The sequence below is a fragment of the Gorilla gorilla genome, chromosome 3 (assembly GCF_029281585.2).
Source record: "Gorilla gorilla gorilla isolate KB3781 chromosome 3, NHGRI_mGorGor1-v2.1_pri, whole genome shotgun sequence".
Taxonomy (NCBI): Eukaryota; Metazoa; Chordata; class Mammalia; order Primates; family Hominidae; genus Gorilla; species Gorilla gorilla.
Genome location: NC_073227.2, coordinates 181,289,107 through 181,310,879, shown reverse-complemented (window position 1 = coordinate 181,310,879; position 21,773 = coordinate 181,289,107). Strand labels below are relative to the sequence as shown.

The 21,773-nt window shown below is 37.6% G+C and overlaps 1 pseudogene; it reads right to left on the bottom strand.

Moving 5' to 3' along the window:
- Positions 1-17,022: 17,022 nt before the first annotated feature.
- On the bottom strand, positions 17,023-21,518 carry LOC134758408 (uncharacterized; annotated as a pseudogene).
- Positions 21,519-21,773: the final 255 nt, after the last annotated feature.

Sequence of the window (21,773 nt, the reverse complement as noted above, 5' to 3'; positions counted from 1 at the left end):
ATGGTGTGAATAAAGTCTATTCAGATTTTCACCGATTTAAGCAAACCTTAGAACAAACAGCTGGGATCATGACTAAACGGATAACAAAAATCTATAAGGGAAAATGAACATCACAGTCCTTATTTGGCATTCTACTGGCAAGCATATATTACCGGGTACTGAATGCACAGAGAATAGTGGTGAGTGGGTTTAACTTGTACAATGGATGAAAGGATCATCTCTTATATCTTGTAAAATATAAAGTATGGATCCCTAGAGATTGGGACTTTTTAGCACAATATATGAAAGTTCTAATATTCAACAGTGGACAAATGATTTCTACCTTTTTCAATCAATAAAACCTTTAGAAATCTCAGAAAGACATTTGTTTAATATTAGGAATTTATTCACTTGTATAAAATTGAATTGTCTATTTCATGCATCTCTCTAATTTCCTTTTCCAAAAAATAATAATTACAAAATAACCATACAATATTTTGAAACTACATGAGAGTGTCACATAAATGAAAAGTGATATTAACCATATTAAACTATTTTTACACATTATTGATACCAACCAAGTTGCATGTTTTTCAATTTATTGTTACAATCCACACATAATACTGCCATGAAGGAAAATGCATCAGATTAAAATTCAAGAGAGTTGAAAAACTATCCAGAACTTTGCAAAACTGTCATTTAAGCAGTTTAGAGAAAACTGTGTTAAAAAAAAAAAAACAGCCAATGCACAGAAAAAAGAATTAGGTTGATGCAGAGCATCTCATCTGAATGCAGAGAGAGGGAGGACATTAAACAAGTCAGATTAATATAGAGAAATGGGTTGTTTTCCCAGAATCATTTTGTAATCAGGTAATGTATCACATTATCCAATCATCCCTGACAGGAAGGCTGCTTTATCCTACCTTCACTAAGAAGAGTGGTGTAAATGGTATCACCTGAAATTATAGCTTTTAAAATTGAATTATATTATTTTACATCAGCCATGTCAGGGATTTTACAAATTGTTAATCTCCTGGTAAACATTCTCACATCTAAAACACAATGATTATTTATAAACAAAGTGAATGTGTTAGGAAAATGTAACAGATAGTTATTATGCATAAATTGCCTGCTGTCCCTTAGGACTAGAAAATTAGACACTGCATCTCTAGGGCCATCCTAAAAGGAATATTGATAAGTAAATAGAATAACTGAACATTTGGTAAATTACCATTTCAATGAATTATGTTCTTCCTAAATTCAGTAGGTAACACCTTTCAGGAAATTGTAGAAACTGGGAAATGGATAAGAAAGCATTCTAAAATGAATTAAGAAAACATCGACATTTAATACTAAGAGCTTACATTTAGAAATAAAATAGAATATTTTTCTTCAAATACAGCCAACTGTATAACTCCTATTAGGCTGGCATAGGCATCAGAAAACCTAGCACTTACTCAGCACTTTCCTTGATAAAATGTGGAAATTAAAAAAAAATGCAATGCTGTAGTTCTAAGTAGTCAATAGAACCAAGAGCCTAACCCATTGTGATCCTTAAGTAAATACATATGCCAATATAAATAAAGATCCCAAAGCCCCATATCCCAGAAAGTGAATAGAATATATTCAGAATATTTTCAATTAAAATTGAATTTTCATGTGCTGAAAATGTATTATTTTTCTTATCAAGTGTATATGTGCTTTTTAATAACTATGTACTTCCAAAGGCAATTATTTTTAAGGTTTATGAATTTTCATGGACATGTATGTTCATTTTTTATTATCCCAATTTTTCACTAACTTTTATAAAATGCTTATCATTGTTCTTGAATAATTTTTAAATAATTCAGTACTTCACCTTGGGACATACAGCTCCTAAGTTTTCTAAGGAAAAACTTTGACATCTTCCCTACAGTTTTGTAGAAATTACATAGACAGAATTGTATTTATGTGATTTCTTCCCAGTGTACATTGTTATTTATGTGATTTCTGACACTATAAAAAAAAACCTTAAACATATGTTAATCAAAATCCATCTGAATGCTTAGGTAAGCCACATTGGGTATGTTTTACTTCTAACTCTTCATCTTCCCATTTCCATATTATATATTGAATGAGATCTTAAGTAACTTAGGATCTAACAAACTTAGGTTTTAGCTTTTCAAGCAGTATACAAAAATCTTAAATGACTGTTTCAGGCATTTGGTTGGTTTTACATCACATACATAGAGAAATATAATATTCTAAATATGAAGATTGCTCAATAAATATGTTGGAATTGAATTGTATTTTAATGACAAATTTTACCGACTCTTCTTATATATATACTGTTTTATTAATTTCTATTAATACATTAATTCCTTCAGTCAACATAAGTTTTAGTGCCCTGCATCTGTTAAGCACTGAAATCAACATTGGCGTTGCAGAAATGAGGATTATCTACTGCTCTCAAAGAATTCACAAAATTAGTTTGTCTCTAATCATTTTAAACTGTCTATACCAAAGCATGAAATGCTCTAAATGAAGAAACACTTAATACTTAATAGCAATGGTCCTGTTTTCTAATTCCATCATATCTTGTTATCTAACCAACTAATAGTCAACTTTTCTTACTCGTGGCAGATCAGCTACCAACCCGCTTCTTTTAGGCCCTGCTTTTTGACTTCCCTGCTTTGTCACTTGCCTGCTTCCTTGCAGCTAGCTATTTGAATCTTCTGCAAGTCAGTATTACAAATGGATTTTCATTTATCTCTAGCCTGATATTTTAATGAGTTATGGGACACAAAGCAGAAAGATAAGAATTACTACTTTGGAAATCACCTTTGATAGCTTTCGGACTAGTGATGTAAACCAAAGTAATTTGGCACAGCATCAATGAATGTGTAAGGGTCACAGTTGTGATGAAGAATTGTCTTCTGTATACAAGGCTGAATGAATTTCTTTGGGGTTTTGGGCAAGTGACAGGCACCCCTTCTTGGTGGGGAAGAGTTAGGCTCATCAGGGTATGAATGAACGAATGATTGGGATATGCATTATTTTCACTTCCCAGTGTACATCACTGGGCCTCGCATACAGTTGGTGCTATCCTATTTTCTCACTTTGAAGGGCATATGAAAATTAAAACATTTCATTATCATGAAATATCACTATATAACAATAAAATACCCTTCTTTGACACCAAAATGGCTCTTCTCATATTTCTTTATTTTTTATTTTTCAATTTGACAAGACTCATGCTATATCCCTTTTTGAAATTGTAATATTTTTAGAGATTTTTTCATAAAGTAGAGCAGCCTTCAAATAATATTTCATTTCTGGTTATAAAATCTAAAGAATACAAAAAATAGAATTTAATTTGAAAAGTCTTCCAGATAAACTTTTTCCTGTATACAGAGCCATTTCTTCAGGGATAGTTCTATTATCAGGTGTGCATGAAACCCTGGGGGTAATGAAACTATTTCATTTTCCATTTGTTTAGGAAGGGCTAGAAGACTATTTGTGTACTAATAGGTTTATTAATAAAACTGAAAAAGCAATAACCTCACCTGTATAGTGATCAGTGAAGCCAGAGATAACGGAAAACCCACTTCCTATAAAAGGAATTTTATGGCTTTCATGACCATCTTTGATATTTTTAATAATGATTCCATTTCATGAACTTTTATTGTTTTGTTTGCATATGTCCCTCTACATTTTAAACTAAATGGAAAATATTTTATTTGCATGACTATTCTCAAATGCAAATAAACCTCTTGGAAATTAATAAAACTCCTTCATGTTAGTGCTACTCATTATAATCTATTTCTTTGGGGACTGTGGCAGTTACATATTTTTCAGTGTATGTCCTTAGCCAAGTTTTCAATGACCATTATAATGAATCCTTCCAAAGTAAGTTATACTTTTTTTTTTTTTGAGACGGAGTCTCGCTCTGTCGCCCAGGCCGGAGTGCAGTGGCGCGATCTTGGCTCACTGCAAGCTCCGCCTCCCGGGTTCACGCCATTCTCCTGCCTCAGCCTCCCCAGTAGCTGGGACTACAGGCACCCGCCACCACGCCTGGCTAATTTTTTGTATTTTTAATAGAGACTGGGTTTCACCGTGTTAGCCAGGATGGCCTCAATCTCCTGACCTCGTGATCCACCCACCTCAGCCTCCCAAAGTGCTGGGAATACCAAGTTATACTCTTTAATGTCAGGTCTACAATAAGGATGAACTGGCTATTTCCAGTACTGTATCTCTGTTGGCAGTGCTATACAAAGAAGAAAATAAGGGAGTAAAGAATTTTAAAAATACATTATTCTATGTGTGCTAAAATAAAATTATAGATTCTACAGCTATGTTGGTATACATGTGACTGACCATTAGGAAAATTTTTGTTTAAACAACCTGTTAATAATACTCAATTTATTTTCCATGGAAGTTCTACCATATATTAAAAACGTCATTTTTTAAGATGATTATTCCTCTTTGATAGGAAATATAATAGTTTATCATTTACCTTTTAAAATTAAATATGTTGTTACCATCAAGTCTAGATCTCAAGCCCTATCCACTTTTAGGCCAACATGCCCAAATAAGACTCTACCCATATTGTCTGATAATGTAATGTAACTGTATTTTAACTAGCAAATATTACCAGCCTGACGTGACCATGCCATTGTAAATTTAGTGATTCTATGTACAAACAGTCAGGGACAACATAATGGATAAAAATTGATAGAATAATGGATGATTATATTTAAAATGATGAAAGAGAGATGGATTTTGAGGAATTTAATTATGATAAAATTTAGACATGCTGCAATTAACAAAAGAAGAAACTTAGAGATATAATAAATTTGGGATAGCTAGAAGGCAGAACTAAGCAGAACTATAAAAGGAGGCAAATGATGGTAGCTGGCTAAGCAAAAGGATTCATAAAGCATGAGACAAAATGGATCCCGTCAGCAAAAAGGTAAGGATGAGACCAGTTAAGACAAAAATACCATAAATGCTTTTGTATAATTTTAGTTCTAGAGTATGAAATGTGAATGTATATTTTTGTGAATCCTTCAAAGAAATATTTAAAGTATATCTTCATTAATATATTATTATTATTATTTGAAGTTTTTATTAAAAAGTTAAAAATAAATTTGTCTTTTTAAAAAACTGGCAGTGAGTGTACACAAACTACTTTTCAATAAATGAACCTAATAGCCAGAGTATCTCGTACTTTAACGACTGCCAAAGGAGTGCAATATGGATCATTAAAGGTAAGTTGAAACTGTTATAAAGAATGGTAAAATACATACATTTACTTTCTACAGGGAATAAATGATTCTTACCAGTAGAAAAAAATGAGTCTTTGCCACAGAAAATGTGAGCTAAATTTTATTCAAAATAAATGACAAATTCTGTATATGCCTGTCACTGGAAAGGAAAATTCTGAGATTCCAAGAGATACTGGAGGAATTTACAAAGATAGATGATTAAATTTAATTTCCAGAGCTTGAAGGGAAAAATCTATAATTCACTTTTGGGAATATTTTATTGAACATTTTTCTTGATGTCTACCAGATTCATGATTCTCCGTGATTCTTTGAACAAGGAAACTTTAAGAATGTAAGAACATAAACACAAGGTGTTTTTTAATTCATGAAACAAATGTATCTTTTTCCCATTTTTAAAATTGTTTATTCATAGTTCCCAGCATTTCTCAACTCTTTTTGGAGAATCATGGATGCCATTTTTGGATCTGATAACAATATCCATTCTTTCCCCAGAAAAACTTCTTACTCTTATCGGACTATTTGGCAAATGAGTTCATAATGTTCATAAATGCTCTGAATTCAAGTTGATAACCACTGATGTACATTTTAAGTTTCCAGGAACAGGCTTATGAACAAATGCTATACTTGCTTTAAAGAAACATTAAAGCCTCTCTGTCAGTCTTCCCTATAGCCACACTGGCATTCAAGGAGATGTATTAGACTGTATTTACAAGCAAAGAAAATGAAGGCACAAGAATTACCAATGATTTAAAATTGTCTGCAGACTACCATTCTATATAAATCTACTTCAAGATATTTATTATCACTTCCCTCCTTGGAGCCTTTCAGTTTATTTCCTCAAAATTGTCTAATCAGATAAAAAGTAATCACAAATGTGTTCTCTAGATTCATATTTATTAGCAATCTAGACAATCAAAGCTAATGTATTTTTTTAAGGCCGCATTTTGGATTTGTTTAATGCCTATTGTGTTGTAAGATATCAGAAGATGAAAATTGGATATTTTCCAACAGTGCCATCCTGTTACCAAATGAAGAGAAAATTCATTTATATTCCTAAATGAGGTTTTGCCTAAATAATCTAGATTTTTTTGCAGCATAATTTCAATGTATGTCCCTCAGACAATGCTTATAACTATATTGAACACAGAAGAGCTACAGTTCTAGTCAATCAAAAAATAATTAACAAACACTATTTAAAAGCTGATCAATCTTTTTAGAATCATTAGAATTACTATACTTTTAAAACTGTAAATTTTCCATTTGAACTATGCAATGAAAATCACAGATGTCTTCATTCGAACCTATAATAAATTGACAACCTTGTTATTTCAATTCTATCCAGTATGTTTTTAAGCACAACAACGTAACACTTCACTTTCCTAGTGGTCTAATAGTTAAAGACAGTTAATATTTTAAAATTGGAAGATTCTATTAATTCTACGAAAGGTTGAAAAGTATTAATCTTTTGAGTTTGTGCACTATATTTTTTCTATGTCTAAAAACACTTCTTCAACTACCCACTTTCAAATAAATCCTTTCAAATAATTAAAAGATGCTTGGACAAATTACATTTGATTTAAGAACCTTTTGAGTCAAAGTAATAGCATAGTAAAGCCATTTTACTTAGCATTCTTTTTCATTTTGCAATTTCTATGGCACTGGTATTACTATCACATCGGAGAATGCTGGTAAATGGTTTGTATGCTCTAGCATTTAAAAACAGTAAATGCAATTAAGCTTGGATACATAGATCATTCTTCAAATACTTGGCAATCTTTTTAAGAAAATACAAAAGTAGAGAAGAGTACTTAGAGAAGCTTTCTCAACAACTTTGCAGGAAGGTTGGAAAAGGAAATACTTCACTAAATAATTGAGAAGAAGCCCACGCAAGCCAAATAGTGCATTCATCACATTTTCCTACCGAAAATATTCTGTAACAAAATGCTCTTTCCAGTAAAGAGCAACAAAGTAAATCAACTATTTTTAAGACAAACATGGCAAAACAAATCACTTTTCCAAAAAATCACTCTTCCAAAAAAATGTAAAATGTTTTATCCACATATTTGTGTATCAAAGATCATAAAGATAAGAGTCATAGGTAAAATCTATTTCACCTATGTACCCTGACGTTAATATTGAGAAAATATTTTTAATTAAGATTACTGAAGTTTGGTGGTTTTATGCTAAACTAACAATGATTATGGAGTATCTCAACCAAGTGGAACTCTTTCTTGTCCTCTGTGGATTTTACTGGGAATATTAGTATCCTTAGTATTTATTAATATTGTAAGATACATTCTTGGAACATCAATTTTGAATGTGTTTATTGAGACAGTTAATTAAGCGGAAACATGAGTGAGCTCATTAATAAAATCAATCAATCAAACTTTTGTTAAGAAACAGAAAGTCCCATGGCGACTGCGCTTACATGACTCACTGTTAGGGTGATTAAGAAGCATATATTAGCATCCTCTAGAACCATCTATGAATGCCAGATTTATATCAGAGACAACAAATGAAAAATCTCCCTTTAAAATTGTGACTTCACATTAGAGAGTTTGTCCTCATTCATGAGACACTGAGGGTCTGAGGGCACATGTGCCCTATATATATTGTAAGTAAATAATTATCCAATAGCACTTACTTGGCAAAGATGTATTGCATGCCTATACACTAGCAATAGAACCGATATTCTAGTGGAAAATACAAGAAACAAGTGAATAAAAAGTTAAAACACAAAAACTTGAGAAATACTGGGTGACCAACAACATGGTATCATTGGAGAGAATTATAGGAATTGACTTACTGACTTTAGATAAGAGGGCAGAGAAATGCCTTTCTTAAGTAATGTTTAGGCTAATTTCTAAAGCTGAGAAGATCTTAGGCATATACAAAGATGTGGAAAAGCATTTCCACACAAAAGCAGTCATCCAAAAGAATATGTATTACCTACTACATATTGCTGTGCTGAACACTATACAAGGTCAATACAAAATTGCTTTTCATTACACTTTACTCATACTTTTTATTATCTTACATAGCAAGTCAAAAATGAAACATTGGATGTAAGTGATTCTGTCTTCACAGTTTTGTAGAGAATATTTTCTACTATCTAGGCCACAAATCCTGTCTTCTTAACATCATAGACCATCAATTAAAACTAGGTCAGCAACTATAGAGGTTTTAAAAAGCCACATTAATATCCATGACACTTCTGCTGATGTTAGTTGTACTTCTCTTTGCTCTGATGCAGTGGTGAATGCATTCTGGAACCTCAAGTCATTAGTGACTCTCTTCTAAAATTAATACACCAGGTAAGTGACATCAGACATTACAGTCTAAATTTTATGCTCTGTAAAAAACCGTAATTCACACTAATTTATATTTTGTTGCATTTACATTGGAGTCACGTTCTATGCAAGCAAAAAGTATATTCTTTGTTTTAACAATCAGATAAGAATATGATTCAGAATTAAAAACATGTTTCTTCTACCGTTTAATTAAATTATTTTTTATTGGATTATACAGTTATATAAGATGAGTGGTATGATTATTATGTAATCGGCCAAAATAAGATCTGATACCAGTGCCTCTGCAGTATTCTCTTACCATACAAACAATGTTTCAAACCTCATTCAATTTAAATAAAATATTTTTCAGCAAGAAACACAGTTCTATGCTCCCAAACGTAACATGTACTCATGTTTTGGTCATGTATATGCTGATTTTGGTCATTATTCTCTTAATATTATATACACGCAAAGGGGATGGACAACAACACTTGAGACCTGCAGTCAGACACGGCTCTGAATTCTAGCTCTTCCATTTACTATTTGTAACTTCAGGTGAGCTACTTAACATCCCTGCCTCTTTGCAAATATGCAAAATGGAGGTAACAATACTTGGTTTAAAAGATTATCAGGGTTAAGTAATGTTACATATTTGATGTATTTGGTACATTGCTGGCACATGGTAAAGATTAAAAATCGAAAGTTATTAATTACTATTATTGCACATTGAAGTTAAAATTGTTATATAAAAAAGTAAAATTTTCTGAATATTTTTAGCACTTTCTATATGCTGCAATCATCCAGATCCTACCCATCATTTAGGATCTCTCAAATATAAAGTCATTGATAACATAAGCCATCTTGCTGTATTTCTACTCAATATGTAGAATAATTGGAATTAACTACAAACAAAAACTTGATCAAAGCACTCACATCAACCTCAAAATATTAAAATTCACAATTAGCAATGCTTTAACATTTTTTAAAGAAGGTGCTATAAAATACATTATTCTCAAAAGTTTTTAGTTACTCATTTCAATGACTTTTCAAATGTTGGGGAGACTTCTTTCACAGAAAATTCTAATATAACAAATCACATAATTTAGTAAAGAAACAAATGAGAGCCACCTACAAAATATTTTTTGAAAAAGTTCAATGCTGACCTATTGTTAAAGTTTTTTTAATGCAACTCTCACATGATGTAAAATAATTTTAAAACATGGAATCCATTACTATGCAGAACTACAAAATTTTACTTACCTTTATTACCTTTATAAGGGCTCATTTTCATTTCAATGTCCTCTTTTCTGTAATCCCACTGAGGGCTTTTATCACTTTTGCTTATCTTGACTCTCACCATCACTCTCACCAGACCTGCCTCACTCTTCAGAGTTTAGCGTGAAAATTGCCTCTTCACAGATGCCTTCTCCTCTGCCATCCCCTCACAAGTATCTGAACCAGACTGACATGATCCAGATCAGCCCTAGTATCTCCACAAAATCAATGATGTAACAACTACTCAAGGTCAAAAACAGCTCTAGGTGAGCTCTGGAGTACAATTAAGAAACTGCAGCAACCTGTGGAGCATAGAAACTGAAGGTAGCCACACAGAAAACATAAGAAGCATTACCTGCATCACCTCATCCACCAAGATGTCACAACTCAGGACAAAGAGGAATCTTCATAGCTGTGACTTCTCAGTCCCCAGAGGAAAAGAAGAGCAGGAGGACCCTCATAGCCTAGCTGCTAAGGTACCCCACCAGCCTCACCCCGGGTAACCCCCTTGAGTGTCCATCCCCCAAACCTGGAGCACATTAAACATCATATTAAAAGGATTACACAACATGACCATGTGGGATTTATCTTTGGGATGCAGGAATAGTTCAACATATGCAAATCAAACAATATAATATACCACATTAACAGAATGAAAGATAAAAAGTATAAGATCATCACAATATACTCAAAAAAATCACTTGACAAAAATTTAACACTCATTCACATAAAAACTCTAAACAAAATAGGTATAGAAGGAACTTATCTCATCACAATAAAGGTCATACGTGAAAAGCCCACAGCTAACACAAAAATCAATGTGATTATTATGGAAGCTTTTCTTTTACTATTTGGTACAATAAAAGATGCCCACTCTCACACTTTTGTTCAACATAGTACAGTAAGCTCCAGAGAGAGGAATTAGACAAGAGAAAAAAAATGAGACATTCATATCAGAAAGGAAAAAGTAAAATGATATCTGTTTGTAGATGACCTGATAGAACAGGTGAAAAACCCTAAAAAGTCCAGCAAAAAGCTGTTAGAACTAATTTTTTTAAATTCAGCAAAGTTGCAGGATACTAAATCAACATATGAAAATCAGTGTCTGTTTCGGTGCCAGTACCATGCTGTTTTTGTTACTGTAGGCTTGTAGTATAGTTTGAAGTCAGGTAGCATGATGCCTCCAGCTTTGTTCTTTTTGCTTAGGATTGTCTTGGCTACACGGAATCTTTTTTGGTTCCATATGAAATTTAAAATAGTTTTTTCTAATCTTGTGAAGAATGTCGATGGTAGTTTGATGGTAATAGCATTGAATCTGTAAATTACTTTGGGCAGTATGGCCATTTTCACATTATTGATTTTTCCTATCCATGAGGATGGAATGTTTTCCATTTGTTTGTGTCCTCTCTTATTTCCTTAAGGAGTGTTTTCTAGTTCTCCTTGAAGATGTCCTTCACGTCTGCTTGTAAGCTGTATTCCTAAGCATTAAATTCTCTTTGTAGCAATTGTGAATGGGAGTTAATTCATGATTTGGCTCTTTGCTTGTCTATAGTTGGTCTATAAGAATGCCTGTGATTTTTGCACATTGATTTTGTATCCTGAGACTTTTCTGAAGGTGCTTATCAGCTAAAGGAGTTTTTGGGCTGAGATGAGGGGATTTTCTAAATGTATAATCATGTCATCTGCAAACAGGGACAATGTGACTTCCTCTCTTCCTAACTGAATATGCTTTATTTCTTTCTCTTGCCTAATTGTCCTAGCCAGAACCTCCAATCCTATGTTGAATAGGAGTGGCGAGGGAGGGCATCCTTGTCTTTTGCTGGTTTTCAAAGGGAATGCTTCCAGCCTTTGCCCATTCAGCTTGATATTGGCTATGAGTTTGTCATAAATAGCTCTTATTATGTTGAGATGTTTCATCAACACCTAGTTTATTGAGAGTTTTTAACATGAAGGGATGCGGAATTTTATGGAAGGCCTTATCTGGATCTATTGTGATAATCATGTGGTTTTTGTCCTTGTTTCTGTTTATGTGATGGATTGCGTTTATTGATTTGCATATGCTGAACCAGCCTTGCATCACAGGGATGAAGCAGTCTTGATCATGGTGGATAAGCTTTTTGATGTGTTGCTGGATTTGGCTTGCCAGTATTTTATTGAAGATTTTCACATCGATGTTCATCAGGGATATTGGCCTGAAATCTTCCTTTTTGGTTGTGTCGCTGCTAAGTTTTGGTATCAGGATGATATTGGCCTCATAAAATGAGTTAAGCAGGAGCCCCTTCTTTTCAATTGTTTGGAATAGTTTCAGAAGACCTGGTACCAGCTCCTCTTTGTACATCTAGAAAAATTCCACTGTGAATCCATCTGGTCCCTGGCTTTTTTTGATTGGTAGGCTATTTATTACTACCTTAAATTCAGAACTTGTTATTGGTCTATTCAGGAATTCAACTTCTTCCTGCTTTAGTCTTTGGAGGGTGTATGTGTCCAGGAATTTATCCATTTCTTCTAGATTTTCTAGTTTATTTGCATAGAGGTGTTTATAGTATTGTCTGATGGTAGTTTGTATTTCTCTGGGGTCAGTGGTGATATCCCCTTTATCATTTTTTATTGCATCTATTTGATTCTTCTCCATTTTCTTCTCTATTAGTCTAGCTAGCAGTCTGTCTAGTTTGTCAATTTTTTCAGAAACACAGCTTCTGTATTCATTGCTTTTTTGAAGGGTTATTTGTGTCTCTATCTCCTTCAGTTCTGCTCTGTCCTTAGTTATTTCTTGTCTTCTGCTACCTTTTGGATTTGTTTGCTCTTGCTTCCTTAGTTCTTTTAATTGTGATGTTAGGGTGTTGATTTGAGATCTTTCCAACTGTCTGATGTGGGCATTTAATGCTATAAATTTCCCTCTTAACACTGCTTTAGCTGTGCCCCAGAGATTCTGGTACATTGTCTCTTTGTTCTCATTGGTTTCAAAAAACTTCTTTATTTCTGCCTTAATTTCGTTATTTGCCCAGGAGTCATTCAGGAGCAGGTTGTTCAAGTACCATGTAGTTATGTGGTTTTGAGTGAGTTTCTTAATCCCAAGTTCTAATTTGATTGCACTGTGGTCTGAGAGACTGTTGTGATTTCAGTTCTTTTGCATTTGCTGAGGAGTGTTTTACTTCTAGTTATGTGGTCGATTTTAGAATAAATGCTGGGTGGTACTGAGAAGATTTATGTTCTGTTGATTTGGGGTGGGGAGTTCTGTAGATGTCTATTAGGTCCGCTTGGTCCAGAGCTGGGTTCAAATCCTGAATATCCTTGTTAATTTTCTGCCTCATTGATCTAATATTGACATTGGGGTGTTAAAGTTTCCCACTATTATTGTGTGGGCATCTAAGTCTCTTTGTAGGTCTCTGAAAGCTTATTTTCTTAATCTGAATGCTCCTGTATTGGGTGCACATATAGTTGGGATAGTTAGCTTTTGTTGTTGCATTGATCCGTTTACCATTATGTAATGCCCTTCTTTGTTTGTTTGTTTGTTTTGATCTTTGTTGGTTTAAAGTCTGTTTTAGCAGAGTCTAGGATTGCAACCCCTGCTTTTTTTTTCTTTTCTTTTCTTTGTTTTTGCTTTCCATTTGATTGGTAAATTTTCCTCTATCCCTTTATTTTGAGCCATTGTGTGTCTCTGCACATGAGATGAGTCTCCTGAATACAGCACACCAATGAGTCTTGACTCTTTATCCAATCTGCCAGTCTGTGTCTTTTAATTGGGGCATTTAGCCCATTTACATTTAAGGTTAATATTGTTATGTGTAAATTTAATCCTGTCATCATGATGTTAGCTTGTTATTTTGCATACTAGTTGATGCGGTTTCTTCATAGTGTCATGGGTCTTTATCTTTTGGTGTATTTTTGCAGTGGCTGGTACTGGATTTTCCTTTCGATATTTAGTTATTCCTTCAGGAGCTCTTGCAAGGCAGGCCTGGTGGTGACAAAATCCCTTAGCATTTGTTGAATGGAAAGGATTTTATTTCTCCTTTGCTTATGAAGCTTAGTTTGGCTGTATATGCAATTCTGGGTTGAAAATTCTTTTCTTTAAGAATGTTGAATATTGGCTCCCAATGTCTTCTGGTTTGTAGGGCTTCTGCTGAGAGATTGGCTATTAGTCTGATGGGCTTTCCTTTGTAGGTGACCTGACCTTTCTCTCTGGCTGCTGTTAACATTTTCTGCACAGCAAAAGAAACTACCATCAGAGTGCCTACAGAATGGGAGAAAATTTTTGCAATCTACTCATCTGACAAAGGGCTAATATCCAGAATCTACAAAGAACTCAAATAAATTTACAAGAAAAAAACAAACAACCCCATCAAAAAGTGGGCGAAGGATATGAACAGACTCTTCTCAAAAGAAGACATTTATGCAGCCAACAGACACATGAAAAAATGCTCATCATCACTGGCCATCAGAGAAATGCAAATCAAAACCACAATGAGATACCATCTCACACCAGTTAGAATGGTGATCATTAAAAAGTCAGGAAACAACAGGTGCTAGAAAGGATGTGGAGAAATAGGAACACTTTTACACTGTTGGTGGGATTGTAAACTGGTTCAACCATTGTGGAAGTCAGTGTGGCGATTCCTCAAGGATCTAGAACCAGAAATACCATTTGACCCAGCCATCCTATTACTGGGTATATACCCAAAGGATTATAAATCATGCTGCTATAAAGACACATGCACACGTATGTTTATTGTGGCACTATTCACAATAGCAAAGACTTGGAACCAACCCAAATGTCCATCAACGATAGACTGGATTAAGAAAATGTGGCACATATACACCATGGAATACTATGCAGCCATAAAAAATGATGAGTTCATGTCCTTTGTAGGGACATGGATGAAGCTGGAAACCATCATTTTCAGCAAACTATCACAAGGACAAAAAAACAAACACTGCATGTTCTCACTCATAGATGGGAATTGAACAATGAGAACACTTGGACACAGGAAGGGGAACATCACACACCAGGGCCTGTAGTGGGGTAGGAGGAGGGAAGAGGGATAGCATTAGGAGATATACCTAATGTAAATAATGAGTTAATGGGTGCAGCACACCAACATGGCACATGTATACATATGTAACAAACCTGCATGTTGTGCACATGTACCCTAGAACTTAAAGTATAATAAACACACACACACACACACATTTTTTCCTTCATTTTGACCTTGGATAATCTGATGATTATGTGTTTTTGGATTGATGTTCTCGTGGAGTATCTTAGTGGTGTTCTCTGTATTTCTTGAGTTTGAATGTTGGCCTGTCTTGCTAGGTTGAGGAACTTTTCCTAGATAATATCCTGAAGTGTGTTTTCCAACTTGGTTCCATTCTCTCCGTCTCTTTCAGGTACTCCAATCAATGACAGTTTTGGTCTTTTTACATAGTCCCATATTTCTTGGAAGTTTTGTTTGTTCCTTTTCATTATTTTTTCTCTAAACTTGTCTGCATGCCTTATTTCAACAAGATGATCTTCAAACTCTGATATCCTTTCTTCTGCTTGATTAATTTGGCTACTGATGCTTCATGAAGTTCTCTTGCTGTGTTTTTCAGCTCCATCAGGTTATGTTCCGCTCTAAACTTGTTATTCTAGTTAGCAGCTCCTGTGACGTTTTGTCAAGGTTCTTAGCTTCTTTGCATTGGGTTAGTACATGTTCCTTTAGCTTAGTGGAGTTTGTTATTACTCACCTTCTGAAGCCTACATCTTTCAATTTATCCATGTCATTCTCTGTCCAGTTTTGCACCCTTGCTGGAGAGGTGTTGCAATCATTTGGAAGAGAAGAGGCATTCTGGCTTTTGGAATTTTTAGGGTTTTTGTGCTGGTTTTTTTGTCATCTTAATGGATTTATCTACCTTTGATCTTTTAGGCTAACAACCTTTGGATAGGGTTTTTTGGGGGGCATCTTTTCGTTGATGTTGTTGTTGTTTTTGTTGCTTTCTGTTTGTTTTTCTTGTTGTCAGGCCTCTCTTCTGCAAGTCTCTACAATTTGCTGGAGGTCTATTCTCAACCCTGTTTGCCTGAATATCACCAGTGCAGGCTGCAGAACAGCAAAAATTGCTGCCTGCTCCTTCCTCTGGAAGCTTCATCCCAGGGGGGTACCTGCCTGATGCCAGCCGGAGCTCTCCTGTATAAGGTATCTGTTGACCCCAGTTGGGAGGTCTCACCCAGTAAGGAGGCACAGGGTCAGTGACACCCACTTGAGGGGGAGGCAGTCTGTCCATTAGCAGAGCTGCTGTGCTGTGCTGAGAGAATCCGCCTTGCCAGGATCAGCTGCTCTCTTCACAGCTGGCAGGCAGGAAAGATTAAGTCCACGGAACCTGTGACTGCAGCTGCCCTCCCCCAATGTGCTCTGTCCCAGGGAGATGAGAGTTTTGTCTGTAAGCCCCTGACTGGAGCTGCTGGATTTCCTGCAGAGAACCCCTGCACCTAGTGAGGAGGAATCTAGAGAAACAGTCTGGCCACAGCCACTTTGCCATGCTGTGGTGAATTCTGCCCAGTCAAACCTCCCAATCTCCTTAGCACTGTCAGGGGAACACTGCCTACTAAAGACACAGTAATGGCAGTCACCCCTTCCCCCATCAAAGTGGATCTTCCCAGGCTGACTCCAGGCTGCTGTGCTGGCAGTGAGAATTTCGAGCCTGTGGTTCTTACCTTGCTGGGCTCCTTAGGAGTGGGACCCATTAAGTGAGATCACTTGGCTTCCTGGCTTTAGCCCCCTTTCAGGAGAGCGAATGGTTCTCCTGTCTCATTGGAGTTCCCGGTGCCACTGGAATATGAGAACATTCTTGCAGCTCAGTGGCTACCCAAACAGTTGTCAATCTTGTGCTTGAAACCCAGGGCCCTGGTGGTATAGGCTTATGAGGGAATCTTCTGATCCATGGATGATAAAAATCCATAAGCAAAGCATAGTACCCAGGATGGACAGCACAGTCCCTCACTCCTTCCCTTGGCTGGGGGAGGGACGTCCCCTGGCTCCGTACACTTCCCAGGTGAAGCAACACCCCACCCTGCTTCTGCTCACTCTCTGTGGGTTGCAACAATTGCCTAACCAGTCCCAGTGAGAGCAACTGGGTACCTCAGTTGGAAATGCAGAAATCACCCACCTTCTACGTTGGTCTCGCTGGGAGCTACAGACCGGACCTGTTTCTATTTGGCTATCTTGGCCCCTCCAAGGTCATAGTTTTTTTCCTGGCGGAGTGACCCAAAACTTCATTTCTGAAGGGTCTGGGCCATTTGCAGTCCTGTCTGGATTGGGCTGTTTTAGTTACCCATTGACATTAATCACAGGGCATGGTAATACTAAGAGACACCCCAGTGGATCTCCAGTATTCCATGCAAACTCTTCCTTACCACTGTTGTGGAGTAGTAGACTGATTTCATCTTGATAGTCCAGGTCAGTCACCCCAGCCAACACTGTAACTCCTTTCTTAGCCTGTTGACTTATAGGTAGGAGGAGCCCAAAGTGTTCAGGTGGCAATCTTAACTTCCAGTTTAATGGAATCGTTGTTGTTTCTCCTGATGGCAGCATTCCTCCCTCTGGAACTAAGACCTCTAGGCCAGCAGAACTTAATGTCATGGGAACAGAAAGCAAAAATTTTGCTAGTGGACCACTAGAGGTGATGGTGAGTGGTGCCATTTCCACTTCTACCCCTTGATGCCTGGACTGATGAATCCTGGCTATGGGAGAAACAGTACCATATATTGGACTTCCAATATATGGATATCTGGAAAACATACATGGCCTTCCAGAGAAGTTTGCCCCAGCCCTGCAAAGTATTGTCAACTACTTGGCATTGTAATTGTGAATTCAAAATTCAAAAGGCCATTCTACCATTCTATCAATCCAGGTGCTTCAGGATGATGGGGAACATGGTAAGACCAGTGAATTCCATGAGCATGAGCCCACTGCTGCACTTCTTTAGCCATAAAGTGAGTGCCTTGGTCTGAAGCAATGCTATGTGGAATACCGTGATGGTGGATAAGGCATTTCGTGAGTCCATGGATGGTAGCGTTGACAGAAGCATTGCATGCTGGATAGGCAAACCCATATCTGGAGTAAGTATCTATTCCAGTGAAGACAAACCTCTGCCCTTTCCATGATGAAAGAGCTCCCATATAATCAACCCGCCACCAGGTAGCTGGCTGATCACTCTGAGGAATGGTGCCATATGGAGGGCTCAGTGTTGGTCTTTGCTGCTGGCAACTTGGGAACTCAGGAGTGGCCATAGCCAGGTCAGTCTTGGTGAGTGGAAGTCCATTTTGCCGAGCCCATGCATAACCTCCATCCCTGCCACCATGGCCACTTTGTTCATGGGCCCATTGGGTGATGACGGGTGGCTGGGGAAAGAGGCTGAGTGGTGTCCACAGAATGGGTCATCCTCTCCACTTGATTTTTAAAATCCTCCTCTGCTGAGGTCACCCATTAGTGAGCACTCACATGGGATACAAATGTCTTCACAGTTTTGGACCACTCAGAGAGGTCCATCCACACACCACACATCTCTTCCCCCAAATTTCTTCATCACCAATTTTCCAATCATGCTTTTCCCAAGTCCCTGACCATCCAGCCAAACCATTGGCTACAGCCCATGAATCAGTATATAATCATACATCTGGCCATTTCTCCTTCCATGCAAATTGCATGACCACATGCACTGCTCAAAGTTCTGCCCACTGGGAAGATTGTCCTTCACCACTGTCCTTCAGGGATGTCCTAGAAAGGGGCTGTAGTACTACAACTGTCCACTTTCTGGTGGCACCTGCATATCGTGCAGCCCATCTGTGAACCAGGCCCTAGTCATCTCTTCCTCTGTCAACTGATCATAGGGAACTCCCCATGAGACTGTTGATGCAGGCTGGGGGAGAGAAGGCAGGGCAGCAGGAGTGTAGACCATGGGCATTTGAGCCACTTCCTCATGTAATGTACTTCAGGACCTGTTCAAGCCCGATCACGTATATACCACTTCCATTTGACAATGGAATCCTGCTATGCACGACCCACTTCTTTATGGCTAGATGGGTCAGAAAGCACCCAGTTCATGGCAGGCAGTTCAGGTTGCATGGTGACTTGATGACCCATAGTCAAACGTTGAGTTTCCAACAAAGCCCAGTAACAGGCCAAGAGCTGTCTTTCAAAAGGAAAGTAGTTATCTGCAGAAGATGGCAGTCCCTTGCTCCAAAATCCTAGAGGCCTCCACTGTGATTCACCTATGGGGGCCTGCCAAAGGCTCCAAACAGCATACCTATCTGTCACTGACACCTCAAGCACCATTGGATCTACTGGGTCATATGGCCCAAGTAGCAGAGCAGCTTGCACACCAGCCTGAACCTATTGCAGAGCCTTCTCCTGTTCTGGACCCCATTCATAACTGGCAGCCTTTTTGGTCACTTCATAAATGGGCCATAGTAACACACCCAAATGAGGAACGTGTTGCCTCCAAAATCTAAATAGGCCCACTAGGCATTTTGTCTCTTTCCTTGCTGTAGTAGGGGCCAAATGCAGCAACTTATTCTTCACGTGAGAAGGAATATCTCAACAGGCCCCATACCACTGGACCCCTAGGAATTTTACTGAGGTAGAGGGTCCCTGCATTTTAATCCAATTTATTTCCCATCCTCTGGTATGCAAATGTCTCACCAACAAGTCCAGTGTGTTTGATACTTCTTGCTCACTGGATTCAATCAGCATAATGTCATCAATGTAATGGACTGGTGTGATACCTTGTGGAAGCAAAAAGTGATCAAGCTCTCTCCGAATATAAATATGACACAAAGCCAGAGTTGATATATCCCTGAGGTAGGACAGTAAAGGTATATTGCTGGCCTTGAAAGCTGAAGACAAATTGCTTCTGGTAGGCCTTATGGACAGGAATGGAGAAAAAGGCATTTGCCAAGTTGATGGCTGCATACCAGGTACCAGAAGATGTGTTAATTTGCTCAAGCAATGAAATCACACGTGTTACAGCAGGTGCAATTGGAGTCACCACTTTATTAAGCTTATGATAATCCACTGTCACTCTCTCCAAGGTCCACCTGTCTTCTGCACAGGCCAAATAGGAGAGTTGAATGGGGATGTGGTGGGAATCACCACCCCTGTGTCTTTCAAGTCCTTGATGGTGGCACTAATCTCTGCAATCCCTCCAGGGATGAAAGCTTGTTTTTATTTACTATTTTTCTAGATAGAGGAAGCTCTAATGGCTTCCATTTGGCTTTTCTCACCATAGTATCCTTCACCCTACCAATGTGGGGGTTCTGCCAGCTGCTAAGTATTTCTATGCCAATTATGCATTCTGGCACTGGGAAAATGACCACAGGATAATTCCAGGGACCCACTTGTAAGTTGGACCTGAGATAAAACTCCATTAATTACCTGAGCTCCATAAGCCCCCACTTTAACAGGAGGACAACAACGATGTTTTAGGTCTACTGGAATCAACCTCAGCTCAGAGCTAGTGTCCAGTAATCCCTGAAATATCTGATCATTTTCCTTTCCCTAATGCACAGTTACCCTGGTAAAAGGCCACAGGTCTTGTTGGGGAAGGATGGGAGAAAGATTAACAGCATAAATTGTCAGCAGTGTAGTGGGGTTCTATCTGAAGAGCATCCAGCCTCCCCTTTATTCAAGGGGTTCTGGGTCTGTAAACTGGCTCAGGTCTGGAAATTGATTGAGGGGCAATGATTCTCTGTTTTTATAATTCGAATTAGTTTTTTGTCCATTTGACCTAGAAGTTTTCTGCTTATATAAACTAAGTAGGAATGCAGTAAGCTTCCTATCAATTTCACTTCTAGGAACACTGTGATTAATTAGCCAGTGCCAGGGCTCTACATGAGTCAGAGTATTCTGACTACTGCTTTGCCTCTTCTATCCATTATGGTAGTTACACTCACCTTGTCTTTGATGACTGAGTGCTGCCATTTGGTCCCTGACACCTGGGGATCCAATTATTCTCATTGTATTTATAGTTTGTAGTTGAGTGACTGTGGTTCCCACTGTTAGATCTTACATATAGAGAAGGGCAATTTCAGGGCTCTTCAAAGATGCAGGTACTGCCCTCACAAATCTATTTCACAAAGCATTGGTCAAGGGTTTATCATTTGGACACTCTCAGCTGGGATGAGTAGATCTAAAGTGAATAATCCACTCCATGATCCCAATCTCCCTAAGCCTTTGGATCCCTTCTTCTACATTAAATCAAGGAAGATCAAGCATTTCCAGCTCATTCACAGTGGGCCATCTTTTAATCCATATTTCAGCTAACCAAGCAAATAAACTATTAGAACCTTTTTTAATTCCCCAGGCTGCAACATTAAATGCAAAATCTCTACTTAGTGGGCCAAAATGAATGAATTCAGCGTGATTCAACTTTATGTTCCTCCATTATCGTCCCACACCCTTAATATTTATTCCCATGACTGTTCTCCAGATTTATGCATATATGAATTAGAAAACTCAAGCAGTTCTTTTTGACTGTAGCACACCTGCACATAGGTCACACTCTGAACCTCGCCCCTAGGGCCCTGCCGGGATTTTAGTCTAGTTATAAGTCTGGAAGCAAACAGGAGTGTTGGTGGTGGCTCTTGAGGAGAATCAACATTATCTTGCCTGGCAACTGCCTCAGGCATTGCAGAGTTTATCTCCTCAGACAAAGGTGGAAAGACTGATGGCAACATGGGTCAGGGAGGTGATGTTGCCACTACTGGAAATGGGGAAGCTGTTTCTTCTGGCAAAAAAGCTTCATCAGAGTTTACAAGCTCAGTGTCCTCAGCTTCATCAGGGTCCTCCCATACATCCCCACACCAAGTTTCAGGGTTCTAATTCTTTTCCAGTCAATGCCCTCACTTTAGCAGTAGACACCTGGCGAGCCTGTGCATGTACCTTTCATTGCAAGTCAGCCACTTGTATGATAAGATATTTTGTCTGTTTTT